This window comes from Glycine max, chromosome 11 (genome assembly GCF_000004515.6).
Source record: "Glycine max cultivar Williams 82 chromosome 11, Glycine_max_v4.0, whole genome shotgun sequence".
Lineage (NCBI taxonomy): Eukaryota > Viridiplantae > Streptophyta > Magnoliopsida > Fabales > Fabaceae > Glycine > Glycine max.
In genome coordinates, this window is record NC_038247.2 from 38,489,717 (window position 1) to 38,504,171 (window position 14,455).

At 27.2% G+C, this 14,455-nt stretch overlaps 1 long non-coding RNA gene across 1 annotated transcript; it reads right to left on the reverse strand.

Moving 5' to 3' along the window:
* Positions 1–9,955: 9,955 nt before the first annotated feature.
* LOC106795144 (uncharacterized) lies at positions 9,956–13,875 on the reverse strand. The gene is made up of 3 exons (XR_001383387.3): positions 13,552–13,875; positions 13,038–13,115; positions 9,956–10,831 (listed from the first exon to the last, which is right to left on the reverse strand). It is a non-coding gene; the product is annotated as an uncharacterized lncRNA (long non-coding RNA).
* Between the last annotated feature and the right edge of the window lie 580 nt (positions 13,876–14,455).

The following is a 14,455-nucleotide window of genomic DNA, read 5'->3' on the forward strand; positions in this document are numbered from 1 at the left end:
ACATGTATTTTTTTAATCATTACATTTATCTCTCTTGTAGAAGATGTTAGTATAAGATTTGAAAAAATATTAAGGGTGTAGTGTAATATTTTCAAACATATAAAATGTTAAGTCATATTTTCAAACAAAAAGGAAGATTAATGTAAGAAAATAAAAAACAATGAAATTATGTGTAATTTGATAATAATTCAGCAGTGTTGCTCTAATTTCCTCTAAAAAAAAATATGAGGTAAATTTAATAATTTATTTGACACCCTGAAAGCGATTTAGGAGCACCACAAGATTTTGGAAACCATGGATTGGTTAAAAATTCAGAAGCTTTCTTTTCTTGCTTTTAGCTTTCACGTTGCTCTCATGACGTGACTCTTAGATGCTCTCTCTCTCTCTCTCTCATGCGTCTACTTCCCACCAACCATGTCCATCACCCTCCTTCCTTGCTCTAACTCAACCTTGTCTTAATTAATTACGCTTCTTAACTCACCTTCGTAATTTAATCAGCACAATTAATGAACCCAATAAAGTGCACTTCTATCTTAAAACATTACAATCTATTGCATCCCTCCCGAGTCTTTCTAATTAAGTGAGATATATTTTATTAATGATTAATTTTTGTTAAAAAATCTAATTAATTACTTGAAATAAATATTTCTTTTCAATTACAATTTTCTTTTTAACTTTGATGGGTTCTTACATGCACAACTTGAATAGGTCTTGTATCTTGTTAAAACTAATCTGGGCCGTTAGATCTAGTGCTGCTTTAGGATTTTCGTTTACTGTTTCGAATCTGCTCTAGTATTTCCGGCGGTGTGTGCTTCCCCGATCCGACGCTTCTCTCTACCACTCTACACTACGAACACGCTTGGGAGATTAGGATTTTTAAAACAAATTGTGTTTCGTTTTTTCTTCGATTATTGTTTCAATTTTGCTGGGTGTGAATTTGGATAGGTTTGGTGTTGAACTAGGTGTGAGTACCATGTGTTTGTGAATATGCGTGCAAGAGAAAGAGAGAATTAATTGATAGATTGGTGGTGTAGTAAACATGCCACGGTTCTTTGAAGTCAGTATCATTCGTATGAATTAAAGAGATGGAGTTGGATTTGGAATGGTTCGGTTCAGTGGATTTTGCTTGTGGAATGAAGAAAATCTGGGGTTGAATTTATTTATGTTTTTCGTGTTTCAATAGGGAGAATTTCCAAATCAAAACAACTGCCTCGAAAAGAAATACAGGCATCAGAACATAAAGACGGAATTTTGGGGAATGAATGCCAAAGTGCAGTTGCTTCAACTTTAAGTATGCCACCGAAAACATGTAAGGGATCCATTCATCATACACAGGTAGAAATTCCAAATTCTGAAACGGGAAATCCTAAACATGTTACTGTGAAAGGATTCCTCAATCACGGCATCTGAAGGTGATAACAATCAGAATTCTACAAATTTTTTAAAACCAGTATGAGGTAAATGGCATCTTTTATTGATGATTATATTGATTCAATGTTAATATGTAGTACCGTAACCTATTTTTCCTTAAATTGTTTTTTGAGGGGGGCTTAGTGACTAACTTTGTTCCTTGGGGCAATCTGAATAATGGTAACTTATGCGTTCACATTGCCCGTTTGCTGTTTGTGTGAGTTGATGTAGTTATGGGACAAAATTGGCAGTTGGAGGTGGCTGGTATTTCACTTGAGACTGAAGTGGGCAATTTAAGGTGGCTGGTATTTATTTGAGACTGAAAGTGGAGAATTTTTAATTGTGTATTAATTTGAATTTTTAAATTTTTGGCTACATAGTATCATATCCATTTGTTATGTAGTCAGATATAAATATAAATCGTATAGCGAGTTGTAAATACCTATTCAATTGAAAATTGTTATAATCTTGATGTTTTTAAATAAATATGAAGGTATGCAATTATGTATTTGTAGCTACTTTTTTTTAAAGTAAATACGGGATGAGCTTGTGTTAAATTTAAAATTTAGTATTTTACAACTATAATTGATATTAGAATATTAATTATTTTTATAATGTTAGAGTTTATAAAGAACATTGTTAAAAATTTAAAATATCAAGATTAATTAAATTAGATGCAAATTATTGAATTGAATATTACTTAAAATAAATTATTGTTTTAATGTGTAATAGACAATTTATATTTCATTTGCATTTATTTGACATTTGTTATAGGTGTAAAATAAATTATTATGAAATGGAATAATTAGCAAATGATATATATATATATATTGTAAAATTTATCAATTTTAATGTAAAAATTACCAATTAAAATTAATCTTTTTTTGATAAATATTTTATAATTACTTCAACTTTTACTTTTTTGCATCTCGTAAAAGACTTTAACTTACATAAATACCTCTCACCTAGGCACCTCATATTACAGAATGATTATTTTGTATTTTGAAAGAGTATTTTATTTCATAATATATTTTTTATTTTGAAATAATTATTCTAAAATAGGTTTCCCATTATTACGGAATAATTATTTCGAAAGAATATCATAATTTGAAATAATTATTTTGAAATATGATTTTCCTATTTTGAAATAGGTATTCCAAAATAGGTTTTCAATTATTACAAAATAACTATTCTCAAAGAATACTCTCAAATATGATTTTTATGTTTTGGAATAGGTATTTTAAAATAGGTTTCTAGATTATTTATTGCAAATTTTGGAGCAAAAAAATAAAATCCAAGCCATTAGATTTTTAAGAATTATATAAAAATTTATAATTATATTATTTGTAAATTATAAATATAACATACTAGAACGGAGAATAACATATCCGAACCCGGTCTTGACCACACTTTCGTAAATCGAGAAAAATCTAATCTCAATCCCAACTTTGCTCAAAGCGAATTATCCATGTCAAAGTCGGAGTGAGGTCAAATAGATATTTGTAGATTTGTTTTTTATTTTCATGCCTATTGACACACACAAACTCATTTACATATATTAAATAAATATTTTTTAAAAGAATTACCCGATCACAGTATAGATATTAATGAATAGAATATTTTGATTTGTTTGATTTTATACAAATTTAGTTAGTGTTTAAAAAAAATTAATTTGTCTAATTTAAACAGGAATTAATTAATTAAATTATGTTTACTTTGAATTAAAAAAGTAAGCTATAACATTTTTTACCTGAAATTCATCATATTTTATTTGGTTTTATTATTAGAAGTTATTATTTAACGAGTCTAATTCTTAGCTTTTTTTCCAGCTACACGCTGCGATTGCGAATTTGAAAAGGGAAAAGTGGAAAATGGTATATTTATTAGCCAATTACTAGTTACATTCGCCAATACGGTTCACGTAAAAAATTGTTTACTTAATATATATTAATCTTAGTCACTCAATTTAATAGCACAAGATCTAATGACTCATGTTAGTTTGGGCAAGTTACAAGACCTATTTAAATTGTGCACCTAAGAACTCATCAGTAAACTTATCCATTTAAATATGTGATTAAGAATTCAATGTTTAAATTTATTTACAATGACAGATTAAAAAAATTTAGACAGTGGAACAATATTCATATATAAATTTATATCATTAAAAATATAACAAAATATTTTTAAAGTATAAATATACGTCATAGTTATTCTCTATAAATTCTAATATTTTAAAAAATATTGGATGGTTTTCTCATTTTTAGCACTATAAAAATTGTGCCTAACTCAGGAAAACCAAAACTCAAAAGCATATCTAAGAATTTACTTGTGAAAGTTTTGATTTTTTCTAATATTTTACTTTGAAAATTTATAGGAACCGGGCCATTTACTGGATTTAGTATAATATATATATATATATATATATATATATATATATATATATATATATATATATATATATAAAGGGAATATGATATTTTGATGTAACATTTTTATATATATTTTACTCTTATAACTACATTCATAAATTATTATTTTATCCTTATAATTATTTTTACAAATTATTTACTAACTTTTGTTATCTTTCTTTTTATCAAAAAAACAATTAGGCACGAAGTGTTTGTTTTTCCCTAATATATATAATATTAAAAAGTACAGAAAAAATAGTGATCGACTTTATTTAGAAAATAAAATAATAAGTCTATTTTAATGGAGGCATTTGCTCCCACAATCTTCAACCTACATTCGTCCTTATTTATTTATATGAAAAAAAAAAATTATCGGAAGAGTTCAGTCGTATAAATAAATTTTCGTGATTAAGAGAATAGTTTTAAAATTCTCACAAAAAAAATCCTAGATTCACTCCAAAAACAATATATATATATATATATATATATATATATATATATATATATATATATATATATATATCTCAATTATAAATTTTATTTTAAAACGTGTTATGGTGAAGAAAAAGTAATTTCAAGTATATCTCACAAACATTTTTCTAAAGGAACAGAAAGAGCAAATTACAAAGTGTTTACCACTATCTCAGGACTCCACGTTAGTGTAAAAAACTGCACTATATTATAGCATATCGTTGGATGTCTTTTTCTTTTTCTGTTTGAACGCAATTTCAAACACTCACTTCTTTACCTAAAACAAGTGGGAAAAAAATTGTATTAGTCACACAAATGCTTCACTTCTAAAGTGACTTCAGAGTTACAACTTGTTTAAAACTATGTCATGACCCCTAGGTCAATGCGAAAGCTACACTTATGCAATGTATCGTTGGACATGCATTTTACCCCCTCTCTGAACCCGATTTCAAACACCCATTTTTTTTTTTAAATGAGACTAACTAAAACTAAATTAAGCACTCAAGTTGAGTTTTATCATTGAGAGAAAATTAGTAAGTGTTCTTAAATAATATATGCAAAAATAAAAAATTCATTAAAAGAGAGTTTCCTGATTTTCTAACTTAGATAAAATTACAAGTAAATATCTTTTGCCCCTCTATTTTAATATATTTGAACCCACTGGTGCAACTTTCTCATTCTCCTTATTATTTAAGTAATTTTATTTGAAAATCGAATTTTATCTTTTTTTCAATGTGTATGATATATTAAAACTTAATAGTGTTGTATCTTTATCTTTATACATGCAATAATAGTTATTATCACTTATTTATTTATTTTTTAAAATGATCTGTATTCACTAACATAGGATCCTAGGATTTTTTTTAACCATGTTATTGATATAAAATATTCACTGATTTTATTTAATATCAATGATTAATTTTTAATAAAGAACTTAATTGATTATCTTTAATAAATTATATTTTTTTAATTCATGAAACTCAAACATGAAACTTTAATAAGAAGACTGAGACTTTACTAAGAAGGCTAAGTGAGTTAAGTACATAGGTCTATCAGGGTTTTCAATGCTGGTTAAGCACATGATATCCATCAAGACAATGTTATTTCGTTTTTCCGTTACTCTAGTGTTAGTCACTGACTCACTAGGGTTCCTAAGAACAAGGAGAACCTTAATTTTCATTGCAGCATTGAGCTTCTTGGCGTTAATAATGCTAAGGCCAAAATCTCCACTTTTACCATTTTCTGTCAAAACAAAGGAAATTCAATTAAAAAACCAATGTTTACACAGTTTTAGGTGCAAACAAAATCTATACAAAGTTCTATTTATTTTTCCATGGTTTCACTTATTCTTTGTCTTTTTCTTATTAAAATTACGCACATAAATTTATCAGTCACAACCATGCAAGCAAACTTGTGTTGCTAACAAAACAGGAAATTACTCCAAATAGGTCACCCTCCTTGAGTAGACGCCAATCCTTTTAGGAATGAACAAAAAAATATGATCAATATATTTTTATTATGATGCTAATATACTATTACCGTTATTTTTATTTGAAAATATATTAATTTTTTAATCATTATTCCAAAACTTTATGAACTATTAACCGTGATTTTTAATAAAAAAATATGTAGAGAATACCTTGCTGATAAAGAAAGTGTAAAGAATACCTTAAGTTTTTTTTTTTTTTTCTTACAGTTGTCTCGTTCTTGCCATAATTAACATCACTTAGAATCCAAAGACAATACACAACAAATGGAACAAATTTATATGCAAGTGCCGAGAGAGTAAACAAAGATCATAAAAATTGCTGACATTTGAGGAATGGCGCACATGTAATTGGTTGGTGAGCAAAAAAACAAAATGAACGGAAATCAACCAGAAGAGGAAAGCAATGGACTACAAATTAAGACGTCCTTTCCTACATCCCTGTAAATAATGCCACTTCTTTGTGGTAACTCAACACGACATTTTTGGAGCATCAACCATGGTACAATAAGCACCTTGGTGGTCAAGTATTTTCGTTAAGAAGATATAGAGAAAAGCATTGGTTGACACCTTCAACAAAACTTGTTCTCTTCTTTTAGTTTTCCTATATGGTATAAAGTTATACTATATACGTACTTGTGCAGATATTTCCTGGAATTTTATCCATATTTTCATATTCAAATAATTCGTTATTTTATAAATAAGTTATGTTTATTATAAGAGATGATTTAAAATATACGACAAGTTATGTGTAAATTTTATATTGGTTTTTCTTATTAATTTTTATATAGAGCTTATACTTTATTCAATGTCCTTTAAGAATATATATATATATATATATATATATATATATATAAAAGACAAGTTTAAACATGCATGAAAGGTTCCATTTCCAACTCTATTAGAATTTACAACTTACATGAGTCGGTTAGCACATTCTATCACTTAATTTCATTAATTGAATAATTTATAATTTGAGATCAGTTGTTGGTGTAAATGGATTAGTTAGTTTTTTTTATCTTTTATGAAATTTTATATACAATATTTGTGATTAGTATTTTAAACATTAAAATTATAATTTTTATTACATAAAATTAAGAGTTGATTTTAGTTCTTATAAAAAAAATATTTTAAAAGTAAAAAACACGTATGAACATATCTTAATTTCAAATGGGTCTGTGTAAGACAAAGCTTCTCTGATTAATAGAGACGGAAAAGGGTAGTATCTGTTAGACACGAGGACATCATTAAATGTTGAGATGGGACAATTCTGCCGCTAAATAGATACGGAAATTGAAGTTCCGTCTCTAAAAACTCACACGCTCGGAACAGCAACGGACCAGTGCTTGTCTCAGATACCGTCTCCGGTTATTTATAAAGCAAAAAAAAGTTGCTTTTAGAGACGGAAAACGACCGTCTCTATATAAACTTTTTCTAGCCACAACTAACATCAAAATTTATAGGGAGATGTTGTAAATTATATATATATATATCATTTTAAAATGTAAAAGTTATGAATCTAAATCATACTATTATATATAACTAGTCAACTTCAAAAGTTAATTAATATTTTTATGACATCTTAAAAATGTCACCTATAATTTTTTTTATTTAACTTTGACTACTTAAATAAAATCTAATTACATGTATTTAATTTATCTCTGTTTTTAAAATAATCAAGTGTTTTTTTCCCTCACACGCATGCATAAGCACTTCTCTCTAATTTTTTGTTGTTAATTTTTAGTGTTTTATTTATTTTTATTGCTTAAAATTAGCCTATGTTTTAGTCATTTTTAGTCTCTTTGTTATTTTATATTTGAAATTAATTTTGAACAATAAAAATATTGTGGAACTAAAAATGGATAAAACGATTTATATAAATTAAAAATGTTGATGAAAATTTAGTGGAAGGATAAAAATTGTTAAAAATTGAAGACTAAAAACTAGAATTTAAAGAAATTGAATGATTAAAAACTTAATTAAATCATTAATAAATAAATTCAGTTAGTCAAATATTTTAAAAATAATAATTAAACCCAACAATAATGTATTTTTTTATTCATAGAAATAAAAAAATAAATATTAAAAAATTTAGATTAATTTATGAACCTCATTCAACTATGATTGATAATATTGTGATCTAATTTTAAGTTAAGATGAGATGAGAGTCATATTTTCTTAGACAAAAAAGATTCATATTTTTTTTTTCAAATTGAATTTTAGAAATAAAAGAAAATAAGAATTTTTTTATTTTCAAAAAATTTAATAATTTTTTAAAATGAAATAATAAAACAATATAGATTTAATATATTTTTATTTTATAAATTTTGTGAATTTTTTATTTTAAATTCACTCTCAAATATATTTTAAAGAGACGAAAGAGCTGTAGCTGAAAGCCAGTTTTAGCCGAGTCTAGTTGGCATAAACGGCTCACATGACATTTCACTGCATGCAGCAGTGCCAGGGACTAGCGATGTGGACGCGAGTAACATTGTAAACTTGTTTAATAAATTAATTCATTTTTAATGCAGCATGATTATTATATAAATTATTAGAGTAATAAACATTTTAAACTTGTTTAATAAATTAATTAATTTTTAATGCAGCATGATTATTATATAAATTATTAAAATAATAATCAGGATTAGCTTTTCAACGTCCTGTCCCCATTCCCGATATACGACACATACCAAACCCTATTTTTTAATATATATAAAAAAGGGGGAAATGGGTGTCGCCTTCATGTTTTCTTTTTTGGGTTCCAATCAAAACAAAATTAAATAATAAAAAAACAAAAACTTTGACAAAAAAATATTAAAATGGGGAAAGATCAAGAAAGCTTCATTGTATATCGATATCAATTTTTTTTTCTGAAGAAAAAAAACTCGTAGTAAAATGTTTAGGTTACGTTTGGGTGATTTTTAATTTAAAGTTTTTAAATTTTTAAAAATAAAATATTTTAGTTTTTAATTTGTAGTTTTTTTATTTCCATATTAAAAATTTATTGTTAAACTTATAACTTTTTTTAGTTTACTAAATAGATGTGATACTCTTCGCATGAAATGTGACGAGAGAATCTAGATCTAATTTAGAACAAGAACAAAACATAACAAAAACGAGAATGTTTAGCTTTTTACATGCTAAGCCCATGTCATGCCTTGATCAAATTGGGTTAAAAAACTCAAATTTAATTTTGCATAAAGTTTAAAGTCAAAGACTTACATCTGAATGGGTTTGAACATAGCCAATCGTGTATTTGTTAAGGATTGTGAGGTATGATGGATCCAATCAAAAAGTCTAAATTTAATTTATGCTTTTAAAATTGTATAAGTCTAGTGAAATTTTAATTTGTTTGGATTTTTACATGTTAAACCTAAATTAGCTTATGAGGGAATTGGAATAGAAGACTCAAATTTAATTTGTATTTAGAAATTAAAGTCTACATCATATATTTCATTTTATCGATTTGAATTGAGTTAGTAACTAGCTTCATGTAAATTGGATCAAAAAATCATATTCAATTTAAAATTTTAAAACGAGATATACGTCTACTTTTCATAAGTGTTTTGCAAGAGATCAAACTAACAAGGTTCATATTAAATTCATATTAAAAAATTTAAGAGTAGTGTTTGAGTTAAGCTAACTATGAACTTGATGCTCCTTATGGGAAGTTGATTAAAAGTCCATATTCAATTCAAGCTTTTGAAATGAAACCTAAGATCATGGAAATTTAGTTTATGAATTTCTTTTCCTTGTCTAATCTCAAAATTTACCTATGACATGAATAAATATTCTTACTATTGCAAAATTTTGTACACTGCCTTACGGCACATTTGGTACGGTGACGAGAAAAGGAAAAGAAAGATAGAAAAGTTTAAAATTTGAATTGAAAGAAATATTTAATTATTTATTCCTACTAATAAATATTTTTTTGTACACCGTAGCAAATACATGATACACAGCTCGAGATTACTTATATATAGCATACATGCACCATTAAACAGTAAGCAATATAAAAAAAAAATGTGTATGTTCCAATATTGAATGTCATGCTTTCAATTTGAATACTAGAAACTTAGTGCTATTTTCTCTAGTTATATTTTGAAGGTCGATAAAATGGCAATAGACATAGAACGTTGTGGTATGAATATCCCAACATCTTGTTGTTAAAAATGTGGAACGCACGTATTTGTTGCTTATATATTTAGTCAGACTGAGATTTTTTCCCGTTTCATTTATATATTTTGCATTCATATACAATGATCACCTAGTTCATTTTTAATACATATATTCAGATCCCCACAGATCGAGGATCTGAAGTGATGAGTAATATATCCACAAATTACATTACAATATTTGGTCTAGACCCTGTTTTGTTTTTATTTCAATAAAATCAGGACTGATATATATTGAAGCACTGGAGTGGCCATAGATCCTGTCTCAGAATATTTCTGACTGCAACAAGTCCATATTAATCGCAAAAAATGGTGTTTGCTGTTGTTGGATGGAAAGAACCGAAAATACTCCACACGAGTTCAGACATTCCATCCTAACTATATTTAATTTTTTTAAGCTACTGCGTTACAATTTTCTGATTCACAATTGAGAGATCACAGGGTAAACGAGAGCTGGGATAAAAACAACATAATTATTTAAACGAATCAATATTTTTTTTTTCAACCTAATCAAGGAACACCATTAGTATGATTGAAAGTAAACTATTGAATCAAGTCTCGAATTTAAACTTTGTGATTGACAAAAATATAATTGAGACCTGAGAAGAAAGAGTTGATTATAGTTAAGCAATCCAAGATTCTCTTTGAGATGGCGCATTACTTATCACAGGCAGCAGTTGAACAAGAAGTGGTCCAAAAAGTCTGGCAGCATGAGCATGATGGAGAGGTAAGAGTGAAGAATTAAACACTGAGGGTCAAGTATGTTCGTCGCTTTCATGATTTGTAATCAACATCAACAATGGCGTCTGCTTGCTTCCTTCTTTCCTAATCCATTCCTACTGTCCTTATCACACCTCCCAGCCACTTGCGTTGATAAACATCTAATAAAGGAAATATAAAATTAATCCAGTAATTAGGAAATAATAAAAGAAAATAAGAAAGACAACAAGTTATCGGTTCAAATTCTTCTGTTTATATTTTTAATAAAATTAACTACTAATGATGTTGTGATTGAATAATGGTATAAAAATTTTTAAATTATTAATGTATAATCTTTTTTTCATGTATATCAAAGTAACATAATATTTCAATTTATAATCTAATTTTTCTTCTTTCCTATGTCCTATCCAAACCAAGCGACCTCATAATATTATTTTCTTTTATTTCTCACAAACAAAACAACTCAAAATATCTCCCTATTTTTTTTTTTATATATTTCTCTCTTCTTCATTTCTCTCAATATATTTTCATCCACTTTATTTTATTTTTCGCTGCCAAATAGACTCTTACACTGTTAACTAAGTAATAGAGATTGATTTATATAGAACACAAGTAAATGTTTGTGATAAAAATAAATTTTCAGAATAGACAAAATGATGCTTCATGTACATGCATTACCCCCATTTGACGTGATTTTAGGGAGAAATGTGTGTAATGGACACATTCTCTAACACGCTCTTCACTCTTGTAATGTATTCTTCAAAAACTTTATAGTTGTCATGAATTTATAATGACGGATAGAAGTTAATGGCTCTATATATTTATCCTATTTTTTATATTTTTAAAAATTAAATTTTATATTTTTATTTTTCAAAAATAGATTTGTCAATTAATTACAAAGACAAAAATAATTATTTATCTTTTTCTTTTTTTAAGAATTGACTTGTATTTTGAAACACTTGAAGCATGTTGAGAAAACATCTAATATATGCATTATCTTGCAGTGAAACACTGAGACAAAATTATTTAATTTTGGCACGAGATCAGAAATGAAGCTGTTCCCTAAATTTTCTCTTTATGTGCTAGTATGTTTTGATTCTTTCTCTATATAAAGTAATCTTCCACTAGATAAACTATTTTCAGATCCCTAATTAATAAGCTAGTTTATTGACGAGATTAGTCAGTGTTCATATACCTATGTTGGTTTGGTAATTTTCCGTAATTTATAATTAATTGACATTGTCATTATATATATATATATATATATATATATATATATATATATATATATATATATATATATATATATATATATATATATATATATGGCTGCAGTACAAAGATTACGACTAGTGCATATCAGCATTTAATCTTGAAGCAACTCACATAATGAGCATTAAAGTGCACATCACAAGCAACCACTCCCGGGCCCAGAAAGAAATTGATACTTTATATAGGTTAGCATTAGTCATATTCGTTACATAATAGCCACAACAACATTTAGCCAAGACATATCTAATATCTTACTATTTATCTAAATATATGTCTACCAATTAGTGAAGGAAATAGATAAAATAAGTATAATCTTATGTTTCATTAGGTTTCCGGGGGAGAAATATATTATTATAAATCTTCTCCGACGTAAAAATTTCTTGGTTGACACACCAAGCTAAAAAAAGAAAAGGAAAAGGAGGGCATTACAACAATAATACAATTACACAATTACTCAATACAACAGTGCTATAATCAAAGTGTGCACGCACTCCTCTCTTCGTCACTCATGATCTTGTTCATGAATCATGATTGAGCATCAATTCTTGTATATATAAAGGACGCAGAGATTCGTACGAATATGGTGGACAATGGACACTAAAAAGAAGCTTTGGCAATCATTTTCTTATTTCTTAATAACCTCAACCCCCTACGTCCTAGTTCCTCCATCATTACCTATTTCAATAATACCTTCATCAACTATATAATCCATTCATCGTGTCTCATAGTCGATGAATTCAACAATTCTAAAATTATATAGAATTTATTAATAAAGAAAAACTTATAATATTCTCAAGCCGTACCTATACATGCATGCACCTATATCTTGAATGATTTATAGTTATTAATGAAAAACGAAGCTATTGAATACGTAGTATTTCAAATTAAGGTACTGTAAATGAATAATTGAATAGTAGTAGTGCATGGATAAATATCATTTAATTCATCGTTTTAAATATTTTTTATTACTTACAAAGTTTATTATTAAATACTTTTTATATTTTTATATAAACTCGATAAAATAAATATATAAAAGGTAAATATTTCTTTAACATATAGTGTTTTTACATTTGTATTATAATTTTGAATACTGACCTTGAAGAGTGAGTCTCTCTCTTTCCTCGCCTGGCCGGCTAATTTACTTTGTATATTTTGCCTTAAAAACTCGATTGTCTGTGAATGAACAAATTGGAAAAATCTTTATTTTAGCGACCATAATTGTGATGTAATAGTTTTAGTAGCTAATAATTAATTTGCTACCGAATCAGTAACCAATTAGCATTTTCAAAGTTTTCTAAAAAAAAAAAATCTTTAGCAAACGACTTTGCAACTGAATAAATTCATTCACTATTTAGAAACTGAATCAAAGACCAAATCTCAATTCAAAAATTTAATTGAAGTATTCAAATAAACTTTTTAATTTAGTATTTTAAAAAATATTACGTGATCAGTGAAGTAAACTTTTTAATTTAATTGAATAAACCTTTAAATTAATTAATTAAATAAACTAATGTCTAATTAGCAAAGGCACTCCTAAATAAAAACAAATTAAGTACGGAACTTGTGGTAATGTTATATTTTGTGGTGAGAACAAAGTGGAGCATGCTACCTTAGGTGTAACCTGCCCGGAAAAGCCCAAAATAAGAAGGAAAAGTGATAGAAGTGTAGTGGTGATAATTAATTCTGCAAATGGAGAGGGTTAGCAAAAGTGGCAATAATATAAAACATACAGCAAGTGGCCAGGATATGAAAAATATATAAACAAACAACGTGAAGCACTTGAAATGAGGGAAAGAGGAAACAATTATACGATATTAATTATATGGTGTTTCGAGTTGCGAATCTGTAAGAAATGTGAAATATAAATTTGATTCCATTTCCATACGACCCCCAGTTAAAAAAATGAAAGGTATTGATGGACTATATATGCTTTATTTCGAAGGTGGCAATATACAATTTGGGGAGTAGAACAGATATTTGTATCTGCGCACATAGAAGTGATCAAGTTTATTCGGTGTGTCCAAACAAAAACAGAAAAAATGTTCAATTTCTACGTGATGCTGACCCGTTTGAATTTGACATGTTCCATTCCATGTATTCAATGGTAAGGGACCCATATCACATGGCTCTACCAATATACGGCATCCAAGAGAGGACCCACACATTCTTTCTTTCTTTTAATAATGCTTTTGCTTCGGTGGTACCGCACCTATAGTTACTCCTGCAATTGCAAACATAGTAAATAATTAAGACCTTTTTAAATATTTTTACAAGTTTTCATTATTTGGCCAATTATGGAATAAATCTTTGATTTGATTTGATGTTTAATTACATTTCTCGTCTGTTTTTAAGAATATATTGTGAGATGATCAATCCTACAGACATTACTGCATAAATCCAACGTGTTGCGAATAAGGTTATATCCTTTGATTTGCAGTTGCATGTAATAATATATATATATAGTCTATTTTCTAAAAGAGAGTGTGCAAAAGCAATTGAAATTGCAGAAGCTT